The 15,828-nt window shown below is 39.5% G+C and overlaps 1 protein-coding gene and 1 long non-coding RNA gene across 4 annotated transcripts in view; one reads left to right on the top strand and one right to left on the bottom strand.

The window, feature by feature from the left end:
• ARID5B (AT-rich interaction domain 5B) overlaps window positions 1–15,828 on the top strand; it is a 244,060-nt gene that overhangs the window by 65,250 nt on the left and 162,982 nt on the right. The gene's annotated exons all lie outside the window — the stretch shown is intronic.
• On the bottom strand, window positions 3,255–13,167 carry LOC144588318 (uncharacterized). Its single transcript, XR_013543825.1, has 2 exons — window positions 6,601–13,167; window positions 3,255–4,083 (listed from the first exon to the last, which is right to left on the bottom strand). It is a non-coding gene; the product is annotated as an uncharacterized LOC144588318 (long non-coding RNA).

The raw sequence follows: 15,828 nt of genomic DNA, 5'->3' as shown, positions 1-15,828 counted from the left end.
CCTTATGATGTTCTCATAAGAACAGGAAAATGAATCAAAATGATGGTTGCCTATTGCCGTCTCAGCTTCAGACTAGCCTATACAGTTAATTTGTTTGTAGAAGTGGATCTCCCGTAAAAGGTAAAATATGTCTACTCATCCTGAGCTTTTTCTGCCTCCAAACATTACATACTAGCTTGCCTTTCTTTTGTGATTGGTTGTTGGGAGGTAAATGATGGCTTCATTGGCTGGCGGCTTCATTGGCCAGGGTGTGGCACTTTGTGTATCTAAGGAAACATAGTAACAACCAATAGCCTTTTTGCAGTTTGTAGTCAGAAGTTGGGAGGGAGAGTTCAGTGTACCATGTTCTGTTCATCAAGCTTAGCTCATCAAATTGACACATCTAGTATTTAATCACCTATTTTGACGTCTTTCCCAACCGTCTCAGTCTGTGAGATTGCCCAAGACAAGAGATCTCCATGTGTTATATTTTTGCCTGTGTTATAATTTGCCTTGATTTAAAACCTATGCCAAAGGATTGAAGTGGAAGCAAAAAAAAATATGACTTTCAGCAGAACCGAACAAAAGCCGTCAGGATGATTTGAAAGACCTCTCTGCTGAAAGTCCCACTCTGCAGAGTGCAGAGCGTCGTTGATCAACACAAAAAGGGACATGGAAATATAGATTGTGTTACTTTGTTTAATTTACAGCAATTAAAGTTACTAAGTAATCTATCAAATTTAATTTATGTTTAGAAAGAAAATTTAAAGGTTAAGTGCCAAATCTTTTTGAGTGATTATGATACTTTACTACTCTTTGGTTGAAAATCAATGGAGCAAGTTTACTTCAAGTGAATTAGGATACTGCTCTTGTGTGTTCTTCCTTTTAGGTCTCTTTCAGTAAAAAGACTAAACATTTTGACACTTTAAAAAAAATCAAAACTGACCAGTCAGGAAAGGATCTCTGCCCTTACCAAACTCTTCTGCTGGAAATGTATAAATACAAATCTGAAGATATTGTTTGAACGACTGCCTCAATTTAAATCAAGTTGTTGAGCTATAATTTATTGCTGTTGATTTATGCAGGGCTTTTGTTATTTTTGGAAGCCCTCCCCAACAAGTCTCAAGTGATTTGAACCAGTTGAGGGGGTGAGAGGCAGTATGCAGCTAAATGGCCTGGATATGTTTTTCCACCCTTGTTTTCTTTTCTAAGTCTACCTTTAGATTGGTACTCATGAACTAACACGTACTAATCCTGCCTTTTTGGTTTGGAGTTGCTTCCTGCTTCTTCTGCAAATTAGAGAAATAGATGTCACCAGACCTGCCATGTGTAGAAGGCAGCTTTAGGGGCATTTGTAATGTTTTTTTTCTTACTGCACTGTCTGTAAATAGATTTTTTTAGATGATATATGCAAATTTCAATTTCTAGTTGTTACCAATTCCTAGAATGATTATTTCCTCCTTCAGTAGTCACATGCTTAGCACTGGATCATAGCACTCAGCCAGTAAAATACTGAATGATTCTAATAATTGCACCAATCCCATCTCCTATAAGTCAGGTCTGAACTAAGTGTGTCCATCTCACAACAGAGAGGGTGAGAATAATCCAGTATATTCATTAATTATACTGCGGTGCTTCTGACACGAAGGAAGGGCATGTTCAGGAGGGTGAAGTTGGAGTAGTCTGGTTCATGCTTAAAAGGTTCTTATCTTTAGTGGAATCTATTCTGTCTTGCACTTCAGCGATCCTCACTGGAGATGTATCTTCCCCCATCACTAGAATCCAGACAGGTCCTTGGATTCCTCCTATTTTTCCCCTTTTGATTATTTACACCCCGCCTCCCGTCTTTTTCAAGGCTGCCATTCAGAAGGCTGTAACAACTTCCCAATTTTTGTTAAATAAAGTAAGTGACACAGCGCTATAGAATAGAACAAAAAAGTTATTTTGTGCCCCAGAGCCCTCAGATGCTCCTCCCCATATCTGCTTTAAAGGGTTAAGCAAATCTAGTTTCTCGGTACTGTATATAAATGTTGGACAAGGAGAAAGATGGACGGTATTTATATACAATGTTGAACAAGGAGGAAGATGAAAGGTAAGCATTTTGAGCCTCAGTGATTTGAGTGGGTGAGTTAAGCATTTGATTAATCATCTCTGACTGAAACCAATAGGATTTAAAAGTTGTTAACTTTGGTTGAGCCATGCCTTGACTATGGACTGGAGAACAGCTCTCTTTCAACTCTGTTGGAATACTCTGAAGATAACAGGTTTTGCTAAAATACAGTATTTACGATAAAACATCTGACAATGCACAAAAGTATGGTCCAACTTTTGCTCAGTCTTGTAGAATATTAGTTGGCCCTGCTAAGTATTGCCCACCTGTGGATGTTGTAATATCAGTATTTGTCATATTGTTCCTTCAGCCTTAATGGAAGAAGCAGCTATGACTTCATTTTAAAGATTGCAACGTATACACATTACCAGACCCATGAGAACTCATTACAGAAACAGTGTGGAAAAGGAAGTGATTACAAATTCCATTAGTGCTTGGTAACACATTTGACAATTTTCGGTCTATTTTCTGCCTCTTGCATTGTTAAGATTGACTTTGTTATGGCAGATTTGTCCCGTAATAAACTCACTGTGTCTGCTGTGGAGTTCATGTTGTGTTGTTCCTGACTTATGGCAGTCCTAATAAAATTTTCAAGGTACGTAAGATGCAGAAGTGGTTGGCTATTGCCACTTTCCAATAAGTTTCTATGGCAGAACAAAGATTTGAACCCAGTTTCCTGAGTTCTGTACTCACTGCACCAAGCTGGTGCTGAGTCATTTTGTTTATCGGAGTTGTTGGCATTCCATTGTGCCAAATGATGCTTCCATGTTCGATATTTTCTTCCAATGTTTCTGTAAGGGTATAAGGCAAATATATTTATGAGGACGAGGCAGTGTTTAGTATACAATGTCTGAAATGCAGTTTTTATATCTTCCCTCAGCTACAGGACATTTTATGAAAAAGGTGTGGAGAAGTGCACTGATACAATAATTTTCTTGAGCATCTCCGCCCAAAACCATTGCTAAAGTTCTGGCACCCTATCCCATTGCTTTGTTTCAGCAGTCCTGAATTTGGCATGGAGTTCAGAACCAAAAAAAAAGGATGGTATTTCAGTCTAGCTGTATTATGTGGTATGATCCCTTAGCTTCTTTCCCGCATCTTGTCCCCCACATTCAGCAGATATAGCATGTGTAGGTGAGAGAGATTTTCTTATTTGTATGTCTTGTTTCTTCAACATTACGATCTGCCTGAATCACATCACTAGAATACTATACAAGCATTAATTCAGGTAGGTGGATGGGTTATCTGTAATATGTAATAGGTCCTGAGAAGGATGGCTCTCAGGGGTCACCCTCAGCAAATGAGGAAATGGGTATGATCAAGTGGACAGAAGAGAAGGTGCTTCTGTTGGTAATTGGACCAATGGTCTTTCCACTTCCTCATTCTCTGTGAGGGGAAAGAGTCTCATCTAGGTCTTCAGTAAAGAAAGATTTTAGAAAAGAAAGTCTCTGCCTGTCATTTCCAGGTCATATTTGTATCACAAATGTGCCTGATAGTTGTGCGCTGGCTGGCATCACAATGGACTAGCAGCCTTTATGGGCTGAGTGATGTATGATAAATCGCTAGCACAACATGCTGTCCAGTGAAGCAGAACACTGAGAACTTGGACTGTTTAAATCAGTGGTTCTTAACCTTTTTGAAAGAAACGCCCCCTTGAGCCATTGATGAAGTTATCATCGCCCCCCTCCCCGCGGTGATGATATTTATTTATTTATTTATTTATTTATTTATTTATTTATTTATTTATTTATTTATTTATTTATTTATTTATTTACTTAAGACACTTAAATCCAATGACCCCTGAAAACAAAATTAAATTCCAAGAAAATGAAATGCCCCCCAAAAAGTAACATTTAATGATTTAGTTGCAAGTGAATTTTAAGATGCAAAAAGAAATATAAAAAGGGCATAAAAACAAATGCAGGAACTAAAAATGTCAAGACAAAAAGTCTGAAACTAAATTAAGATTGGAGGAAAATATATATTCATGCACACTGTAAAAAGGCTGCAGCCATCTTCACAGGTTTGGCTTGCTCCAGCGTCCCCCTACCGCCCCCCTTCTGCTCCAGCGCCCCCACACCACCCCTTTTCATTCTACCGCCCCCCTGAAAAATGAAATTGCCCCCTGGGGGGCATTATCGCCCACGTTAAGAACCACTGGTTTAAATAATCTATAGATCTAGATCTGATTATATATGTCAGGATTTTCTGTGGTGAGCTGCAGTTGGGCAAGCTATTGTGCAACCTGTTGATTACAATAATTCACTGTTAAATGAACTCTGCTTTAATTGATTTACACTGATAAGTTGTTCTGAGTTGTCCTGCACATTAAAGAGAAATGTCACATGCTTTTCACTGCTATCAACAATATATAACACAATTTAGGTGGAAAGTCAATGTACACATTGCACCCTTAAGGAAGATAGCTCATAAAATATAATCATAATCTTTTTTTATCATCGTAATCATGTATACTGGTGATTCCCATCCCCCCCCCCAATGACTGAAGTCTTGTTACCAAACTGGGTGTCATAACTGCCTCCCCACAACGTTGAGCATTTAAATACATGTATCACACCCATGTTTTGAGATTGCCGATTTAATAACTTCGAGGGCACGTTGGCATCCGGAGAATTGCATGTGGCTTGAGTAACGTGTTTAGATGTGCTTGGTAAGCAGTATTATTGTGACAATCTTCCAAAGGCGCTGTTCAATCTGCATGTGTTCAACTTTGTTACACTGTGAAAGATGGGAGGGGGAGGGGTTGGGGCTGAGAGAAAATGATAATTCAGCAGAGCATTGTGCTGTCAGCTAGAGACATCACACTTCGGAATATAAATATTGCTGAGGATAAATGAATCATTAACAGAACAGTAGCATGAAATATCTGATGAATGAACTCCAGGAACAGAGGCTGCACTGGAATAAATTTACCCTCCCTGGGCAGTGTTATAATACATGAAGCAACAATATCTGTTCTATTTTCAGATGTGGTTTTTTTCCCCGTTAAAGACCTGTGACTTTGAAATTATAAGATTGCATAGATACTTGGAGAGCATTTTGACGGCCTAATATATGGCACATGGAAAGAGATTCTGAATTTTACCTGTATCTGTAGGTATATTGACTGCAGTATTCCAGGGCATACAGTGCATAACAGGATATGATAAGATTGTATTTTGTCTTTTATGGGCTTATGAATCCTATTAGCAATAATGGAGAGAAATGTATCAAGGTGGCTGTCAATATTGTGTTGTATAATATTACTGAGGTTTTATAATAAATTGATGCTCTCAGGCTGCAGTTCCCGGAATGCTGGCTAGGGCATCTGGGGTCTATATTCCAAGCACACCTGGGTCAGAAGTTTGTAAACTACTGCCTTAGTAGAAGTTCTAGGATGCTGGATTTAACAGGATACTGCATAAGAAAAACATTAGGCCTACAATGGGACATCGTCCGCAGCTGGGCGTCATCATGGGTGGTCAATCTCCAGCAAAACTGCATAAGTTGTAACACACCAAACAAAACACAACAGACACGAGGAACTACACAGAAGGTGCTGCCTCCTTAGTGCTGCCAGATATATATATATATATATATATATATATATATATATATATATATATATATATATATATATATATATATATATATATATATATATATATATATATATATATATATATATATATATATATATATATATATATATATATATATATATATATATGGGGGGGGGGGGACACATTGTTTCTCCAGTACATGGATGATTGGCAGTCTTTGGCATGGCTGTATCACAACTTGTGCAGACCTCAAGCTAGAGACAGTTACACACTGCTTTTATTCATGTATTTTATTTATTTAGATTTATACCCTGCCCATTTAGTGAACATGCCACTACTTTGGGCAGATTACAAAATATTATTAAAACCATACAAAACATATAAAAAGAAAACAAACAAATCCTACCCCCCCCAATAAAATCACCCATCCTGGGACATAAGATGGTGTCACACACCCCCCAGTTCCCCTGTTTGTTCTTCCACACAAGCCAGGTTCACTTTCGGGTATGACATTTACTTTTCATCCCTTTTCCACTGCCACCAGAGGATATATTCCCCACTTTATTAAATATGACTCTTCAATCAGTGTTATTCAATATAACAATGTTTATTTATGTGTTTATCAGTAAATCATGTAAAGTGAATCATGAATGGTCTTATTTTATTCATTCAAGAAACTGTGCTTTGGTAACATTCATATTTGCTTAGATAGAATCATTTTAATCAAAGTATTTATTCATTTCTTTTTTTTTCTTATTCCCTATCTCTCTATTACTCTTCTCTAACACAAGGCTGGTTCTAACTGTCTAAACCAGTGGTTCTTAACGTGGGCGATAATGCCCCCCAGGGGGCGATTTCATTTTTCAGGGGGGCAGTAGAACGAAAAGGGGCGGCGTGGGGGCGCTGGAGCAGAAGGGGGGCAGTAGGGGGCGCTGGAGCAAGCTAAACCTGTGAAGATGGCTGCAGCCTTTTTACAGTGTGCATGAATATATATTTTCCTCCAATCTTAATTTAGTTTCAGACTTTTTGTCTTGAATTTTTTAGTTCCTACATTGCGGTTTGTTTTTATGCCCTTTTTATATTTCTTTTTGCATCTTAAAATTCGCTTACAACTAAATCATTAAATGTTACTTTTGGGGAGCATTTCATTTTCTTGGAATTGAATTTTGTTTTCAGTGGTCATTGGATTTAAGTGTCTTAAATAAACAGACAAACAAACAAATAAATAAATATCATCACCGTGGGGAGGGGGGGCGATCATAACTTCTTCAATGGCTCAAGGGGGCGTTTCTTTCAAAAAGGTTAAGAACCACTGGTCTAAACTGTTTCTCTCTAACTGAAGTCCTTAACTCATCCCTAACTCTTCCCTAACTGCTACGTAACTGATCTTTAACTGTCTTCCGTTTCCCTGATATATCCTTAGTTCCGCCTTTTCTGTACAACCATTGGCTCCTGAATCAGGGTTCCATTGTGATGGACAGGAATGGTTACTGACCTGTCTGTCACAGATGGCAGACAGCGGGCCAGCATAATTTTGCGAAAGGGTGGTGCTTGGAAAGGCCTGGGTAAAAAACCAAGTTTTCATTAGCTTGCAGAAGCTGGAGGGGGGGGCAGTCGCACCTCCACAAGAAGAGAGTTCTGGAGCGGATTGGCCATTACTGAAAAGGCCCGATTTCTAGTTGATGCCTTCCAGCTCTCTTTTGGAGTGGCCACCTGCAACATTAAAGACTCAGAGGTGTAGGTGGGATGGGAAGATGACCAGAGGGAGAGGTACTCGTGACAGGTAGCAAGGTCCTAAACCCTAAAGGGCTTTATACATTAGCATCCATGCCTTGAATTTGGCCCAGAAGCATACTGGCAGCCAGTGCAAGCGAGCCAGGACAAGTGAAACATGGTGAAATTTAGAGGTATCAGTGACCAACGTGGCCACTGCATTTTGCACTTCCTGCAGCTTCCAAACCACCTTCAAGGGCAGTCCCACATAGGGAGCATTGCTATAGTGGATCCTCAAGATTACCAACACATGAACCAATGTTATTAGGGATCTCCTGTTGAGAACGGGACGGAGGTGTGCAATCTGCCTCAGATGGAAAAAAGACAGATTCGGCCACAGCCAGTATCTGTTTCTCCATTGAGAGGGCTGGGTCCAGAAGCACACCCAGATTTCATACCTGATCCTTCGGGGGAGCGTGACCTCCATCAAGGTCAGGTAACAGAAAAGGAGAGATAGAGTTGTGTATCATCAGCATGCCTCACTGTCATGTATCATGGCACAAGACTGGCACTAAGGGCTATGCTTTTATGGAAGAAACATGACTCCCAAAGCCAGGCCTAACATCAGTGCACCCAGCTGTTTTTGGATAGCTGAAGGTTCTCCCCAAGTGAAGCCATCTGCCTGATCCCCAAGAACCAGTGCACTATAATTTATGTTTTCCCACAGTGCCCCAGAGGGTTTGGGGTGTTGTGGAGATTTTTTAAATAACAAGCCATAGGTGTCCACTGCTGATGCCATGTAAACCCAGCAGATAGAGATGAGAGGCTGACAAGAGAGGTCTGTTTAATGAGCATGTTGCAAAGAGCCCCTTCAAACCTGGAACTGCTGTAGTTTTGCCCAAAGGAGACCTTGGATAGATTATGTTTGTTCTAATTTTTAAAAAAAGTTATCTGGGACAAAGAAATAGATAATGCGTGATCCAGGGATGCTGGCTTGAAGAACACAGCTCATATGTGCATTTGGACATAAAGGAAGAAAGTATATCTCTCTGTGGGATCTTGTAATTTGTTTGTTTTAATACAGATACTAAAAATACCTTTATTCTGCAGTGTGAGCAGAGTTTCATATTTAAACTAGCATCTGGCTTGAGGTACTGAATTCTCCATTCTTTAAATAGCTTCACTCAAATACTTTCAGACTAGAACATTACCCTACAGTCATACACCTTGTTTACATATCCATATTAAACAGCAGTAAGAAAAAATTTCAGTTCTTCAAAAACAGCAATTGCAAAGTGCTGGTATTTTTTCTGTTTTTATTTTTTAAAAAAACCCTCATGTAAGAGGGCTGTTTTGAAATTTCTTTTATTCATTTCATTTATGACTTTCTGGGTACATATTTTATTAGGATGAATACCATGTTTCAGACAAAAAGGAAATTCTTTGAGGGAAATATGTGCAATTCCAGATGCTCAGCAAATAATAGAAATGCAAACCATCATGTGCTTGAGCTCAGTCAATGCCTTTGGCCCTCACATGATGTGTCTTTGGGTGGTGGATACATTTTCTTATCCATAAGGGGGAAATTACAGCATGACCACATAAAGAAAAGTGTTGATGTAATATACTAAATGAGTAAACACTATAAACAGGTGGGTAATGATTAGTTGTTTCAATACAAAGGGACAAAATATTTCCCCCCCACAAAGTCTTATGATCCTTGCCCAATTTTCTTCTAAAAGAGCTGTAAATTCCAAATAGCATATTAGAAACTTCCCACTTCTTTGTAAACAACAAAAAAAAACTTGCAGACTTAAAGCACAGATCTGTTTAAATTCATGTACAGCAGCAAGTATGAAGGGACTCAACAATTGTGTCAATACCTTCATTTAATTTCAGATTTTAGTGAGTGCTCCCTTTTTAAAAAAAGGATGCTAGTTGATGGCATAAATTCTGGGATGGTTCAGATGTACCTGCAAAGAGGCTGAATCACATGTTCTGTTATCTGTGCCAGTGCATCTCTAAGGACTGATGGCCAGGTATACTGGGCAAAAAGAATGTGAAAGATTTGAACCAGACCTAGCAACTTGTTCTCCCCAGAGCTTGGAAAAATGATCTTTAAAGAGTACAACTACCAATTCCCCCAGCTGGGGTTGGTCATGCCATCTTGGGGGATTTTGAGGATGTATAGTCCATAAAAGTACCTGTTTCATACTCTGGCTCTCATAGCCATTTTTGTCCCACTACCTTTTGTCTGACTGAATAGCTCAGTGGTTTAGGTATCTGTGGAATCAAAGGTTGGGAGTTCAATTCCGCACTGTGTCTTCTGTGAGTAAAGCCAGCCTGTGTGGCCTTGGGCAAGCTGCACAGTCCCTGAGCACCCCCAGAAGAAAGGAATGGTAAACCACTGAAAAGGTTTGCTGTAAGTCAGAACAATTCAATAGCACACAATTGTTGTTACAGAGGTGCCCCGCATGACGATGCTAATCCGTTCCATAGAAATCGTTGTTTGGTGAAATCATCATCATGCAAAAACAGTTTCCCCATTGGAATGCATTGAAACCCGTTTAATGCATTCCAATGGGGAAAATACATTGTGGTCCTGCGAAGATCGCCCATAGGGAAGCCATTTTCCGAGTGCCGATCAGCTGTTAAAATGACTGTTCTGCGAAGCATGGGTCCCGAAAACACAGGGAAGCCATTTTGCGAAGCCGACGAACTGAAATTGAAGAACTGAAATTGTTGTCTTGTGAACAAACGGTCCGCGAAGCATGGACCAAATCATCGTCCAGCGAAAATCCCCCATTGGAATCACTGTTTTGTGAATCGCTATAGCGATCCCAAAATCTCATCGTCATGTGGATTCGTCGTTTTATGAGGTCGTCGTCTAGCGAGGTGTCACTGTACCTTATGGTTTCAAAAACAGAGCGTGCCTCCCTCGTTGTGGCAGTGGGGAGCAAATGAAAACATCTCAAAGGACCTTGAGATTTTTTGTGAAGAAAAAAAAACTGATTTCTATATTTTTGTGATAGATAACATTACTATAATTTAGGGTATCTTAAGAAAAAAAGCTACTGATGCTTCCATTTAATTCTGAATAATGAAGTTTTTTGTTTATCTTTAATTTTAAATTATGTCTTTTTCTTGTTAAAAAGTGTTTGGAAAGTGGTGAAGAAAAGTTAGGGAGATGTGAAATGTTCTGAGAATCAAAGGAGCGTGATGCTGAAATTCTTGGGAAGTGCTGTAGTATCAGGTAGCTTGTTCTGTTTCTTTGTATTGATTCCATGCAGGAGTTATTCTGCCCACCTCAGAGCATGGTCAGCCAGAGATTTGTAAATGGTGCAGGGTTCTTGCTATAAAATGGAGGTGCTGATTTAACCCTGGCCAAGTTCTTTTCATTCCCTGCTACATCTTTCCCATCATCATCCTGTCTTTCTCTTAGCAACATTTACTTTTGTGATATCCCTTTAAATAACTTCACAGAACTTCTTTCCGGTCCCACATTGTAAGTTGTCAGCTGAGCTGTTTTCCTTTTTCAGCCCACTGTCTTTTTCATTTCTCCAAATAATTTAAGTGATCATGCTGTGAAAAGGTGTAATTAGAGGCATTTTTCAAAGATTGGAAGGGGCTTTTTGACATTGTCAGTTTTGAAGGGCTTTTTTCCAACTTGGGTTTTTTTTTAAAGTTTACTATTACTATACAATAGAGGGGATGGGAAAATACGTTACAGAGTCTATCATTGCACTTTATCATCACAGTATCTCGGCCTCCATTATGAGCTACTGATTCTTCTGTTTGTTTGTTTGTTTGTTTTTAACTGGACAACTTTAAAAACAACAACAGCAGTTTTAAGAAAGGGTGCACATTTTGTTTCAGATTGTTTTCTTAAAGAAGAAAACTTATTGAGAAGTTTGTATACAAGTGCACAAACTTAGTTTTATTTAAGAGGATTTTGATTCCACTCAACAATCCAGGCAGATTACAGTAGAAACATACAATAGAATCAATTGTGTGGGGGGGGAATTATTATGGAGTGAATACTTAAGGAGTACTGGAGTTGCCTATATTTCCATCAGACTACATTTCTCAGATTTCATTGCGTGGAAGCATTTTTAAAAAGCCAGCTGTGCTTATAAGGTAGTCAGGAGCATAGCATTGTTAATGGTAGTGATAGTCAGAAGCAGATCATAAAAGAGTTTCCTCTGCAGGGTTGAATGGACAGAGATATTGTAATGTTGGTAATATTGGGTAAGGTAGTGTTTCCTTGGCTTTTAACCGTTCAGTGCTCACAGAAATTACTCTGTGGGTGTAGCTGCTATTAATCATAAACAGATTTAAAATGTGAGATGATGTGCCCTTCCAACAGAATTTAGTTTTCTTGCTGGCATATTTTTGGTGTCATCATTCTTGCCAAAAATGATTATGAGGCCAAAGGGCCATCAGTAGTCAAGTTTGTATCCTGAGCTGTACAGTTTTTAAAACTACTGCCTTTGAGACACACTGTGCAGCTGCTATTGGAGACAAACTGGCGTGGGCAACAGCTTCAGGTTGTTGTGGTGGTGGCAATATCGTGATGAGGTGTGGGTGGATACTGGTTTTTTTTTTTTTTTTGTAAACAGGTCAGTCACTTTTACTTTCTAGGAAAACAGTGCAATTAATTCTCCTCAAGAAAGAGAGAGATGATTATGAGAACAGTATTTTCAAACTTGACATTGCCTGACATGCCCAGAGCATGCAAAGATAGTGAGTAGGCATGTCAAAGACTGCTCTGCATACCTCATCTGGCAGATAATAATAATTCCAAATATTTTGAAATTATCTAGGCAGCAGGAGTTTTGGGGGCTGGGCATGTACCAGTATTTTGCTTCAGTAATTTGACTGTGGAAGAAATGATTCAAGGGAATTTTTCTGGCCTTTCCATCACTCTGGTATGTAAGATAACCAGCTTCATGGTGCCCTCCTCTCTATGCATAGGATTCAAAAACATTGTCACACAATTGAAACCATTTTTTGCCAAGAGTTGATTTCCTACTATTGGGCACACAATACTTAGCTGTTACAAAATATTTTTAGAAGAACCATCTAGGAGAAAAAAAACTAGGCAGAACAGTTTATCAAACTGTGTTCTTATTGGGCGTGCTATAATTTTAGGGTACCTATTTAATTAGCTAAAATTTACTGCTGAGTTATGTAATTCACAAGATATTGTATCCATTTGAACTCAGTTTATAGTTAGCCTGCTTCTGTCTACTTGAACTGATGGGAGCTCTTCGGGATTTTAGGGTGTGACTGCACTGGGAAGCCAAATCAGAATGATTTAGCTTTGCTACAGTTTTGATTCTCAGCCTGGGTTATGTTTGAAATCACAATTAGTGCTCAACTAGAGGCTGCCGATTGATTCGAGAGTTCACCTTACGCCCTGGGTATGATGCGAGTCACATTCCAACCCACAGACTCCCCCTTTTCCCCCCTTCTTTCGTCTGGTCTTGCCTCTCCTGATCCTTTCATTATTAGTTTTCTCATTTAAAACTTCAAACAACTACATTTCTGTAGAAAAATAACATGGAAAGGTACTTAACAGTCTAGGAGTAGAGAACACCGGACGTTTGAACAGTAATTTTGCAACATACTGTACATCATAATACACACATCAGTATGAATCCCTGACACAGATCACCTGGTGATTTTAATAACCCTTTCAGATCTGTCAATTAAGTAAATTAAAATCACACTGGTTTGCTTTTGTATGTCCTCCCTCAGCAGGAACATCATGCCTCAACTGCCTACATCACCAAAACACCACTTACAGTTGTGTTCAAAATTATTCAGCCCCCACTGAAATTGAATGTTTTGGCCATTTTGACATTGATTTTGATCATTCAGTCATCTTGCTTACATTTACATGAAAGAGGCACTTGTAGGTCAGAGAAATATAACCTTAAGTTTATAATGAAATAACCACAAATGTCTTTTCTGTGCTCACATCATTATTAGTTTTTATTCAACCCCCAAGTGACATTCAATCTTAGTACTTAGTACAACATCCTTTTACAGTTATAACAGCTTTTAAACGTGAAGCATAGCTTGACACAAGTGTCTTGCAGCGATCTACGGGTATCTTTGCCCATTCTTCATGGGCAAAAGCCTCCAGTTCAGTCAAATTCTTAGGCTTGCGCACTGCAACTGCTTTCTTTAAGTCCCACCAGAGGTTCTCAATCGGATTTAAGTCTGGTGACTGCGATGGCCACTCCAAAATGTTCCAGCCTTTCCTCTGCAGCCATGCTCTAGTGGACTTGGAGGTATGCTTGGGATCATTGTCCTGTTGAAAGGTCCAACGTCTCCCAAGCCTCAGGTGTGTGACGGACTGCATCACATTTTCATCCAATATCTCCTGGTACTGAAGAGAATTCATGGTACCTTGTACACGCTGAAGCTTCCCTGTACCTGCAGAAGCAAAACAGCCCCAAAGCATTATTGACCCTCCGCCATGCTTCACAGTAGGCAAGGTGTTCTTTTCGTCATATGCCTTGTTCTTCCTCCTCCAAACATAGCGTTGATCCATGGGCCCAAACAGTTCTAATTTTGTTTCATCAGTCCACAGAACACTATCCCACAACTTTTGTGGTTTGCCCACATGACTTTTGGCATACTGCAGTCGACTCTTCTTATTCTTGGGAGACAGCAAGGGGGTGCGCCTGGGGGTTCTGGCATGGAGACCTTCATTACGCAGTGTGCGCCTTATTGTCTGAGCTGAAACTTCTATACCCACATCTGACAAATCTTTTTTCAGTTCCTCAGCAGTCACACGGGGACTTTTCACCACTCTACGCTTTAGGTAGCGCACAGCAGTCGAAGTCAGCATCTTCTTTCTTCCACGACCAGGTAGCATTTCAACAGTGCCCTTTGCCTTGAATTTGCGAATGATGCTTCCTATGGTGTCTCTTGGTATGTTTAACTTCTTTGCAATCTTCTTATAGCCATTGCCCTTCCTGTGAAGACAAATCACCTCTTCTCTTGTCTTCCTGGACCATTCTCTTGACTTCACCATGTTTGTAACCACACCAGTAAATGTCTAGAAGGAGCTGAGTATCACAGTCATTTTAAAGCTGCCTAATTGGTGCTTATTATGCTTGATTGGTGCTCGGTGACATCCACAGGTGTTTTCAATACCTGATCGAAAACACCTGAATGAACCTCTCTTCTTCAGAGTGGTAGTCTTTAAGTGGTTGAATAATTGTGGCAATGAAGAAACCACAAAAGAAACATTTACTACTGTATTACATAAACAATTGATGTTATTTTAGTTGCATTTGGTTCTTTAAAACGTCCTTGTAGGATTTCATTCTGAATACAATTCCAAATGTACACTATAGTCCCTAAACCCCTTTACAGCATTGGGGGTTGAATAATTTTGAACACAACTGTACATACACATTCATGTCTTTACAATAATCTGTCACAACTAACTGCATGGGAAAAGGCCTGTTCGAATTGTTCTGCCTTGAAACAGTAGAAGGCCAAAAGCAGCAAAGAGAAGAAAATGCAAAATGTGGCAAATATCAATGTCTAGTTTGGACCCGATATCTTTGTCTGGCTGATGAATCCATTCTCCCTCCAAAATGTTTTATCTGATTTCTGTGGCCATTTTAAAATTCAAAGAATGCCAAAGAAAAAAAAGGAAGATCAAGAAATTCTATTTGTGAGATAGTGCCCACATTTAATGGGAAAGTTGGTACTCCGGAAATATTAATTCTAGGGCCAAACTATGGTCTATCCTTAGAAGAGGAAATTCTTCAATTGCTGACTGCATCTGATTATCATCACAGCTGGAATTTGCCCTTTGCATTTTGTAAATCAAGCTGCTTTGTTTTGTGATTAATTGTTTTCTGATTAACAGGGTTCATTTGCAGGTCTGTTTTCTCAGACCGGGAGGCCTGCTGGAATGAGTCTATATAACATTAATATAATTTCAGTTCTAAGGCCAGGTTACCTGTAATGTATAGTTTGGGCCCACGGCCATATAGGAATGACCACACCGTATAGAAAGGAATTGACTGTGTGATTGTGATCACACAGCTCCAGATACAGTACCTCAGCAGCAGGAATCAGATACTCCAACCATAGGAAACTGCTCACGGAAAAGTAACTCCCAAATAAGTAGGGTAATTTTTAAATGACACCCACCTCCCCACCAGCTCTTTAGATTCCTGTGAGAATGGCATGGTATAATTAACATCCATGAGTGGACATAGCCTGTGCAAGTGAGGTGGGGTGGGAGTGGGACATCCGATCCCAGACTACTTACTGTCTCGGGTAAGATATGGGACCTCCTGATACAGAATTGGGCTGCCTTTTAAAATTATTTACACTAAAATTAAAAAAAAACCTTCTGAATTTACTGCAAGGTGATTTCAGCTGGGTTGTTCTCAGAACATCAGCTAAAAAAGAGAGAGACTGTTGAAT

The sequence above is a fragment of the Pogona vitticeps genome, chromosome 3, assembly GCF_051106095.1.
Source record: "Pogona vitticeps strain Pit_001003342236 chromosome 3, PviZW2.1, whole genome shotgun sequence".
Lineage (NCBI taxonomy): Eukaryota > Metazoa > Chordata > Lepidosauria > Squamata > Agamidae > Pogona > Pogona vitticeps.
The sequence above is the reverse complement of the archived record's forward strand: the minus strand, read 5'-3'. Positions and strand labels throughout refer to the sequence as shown.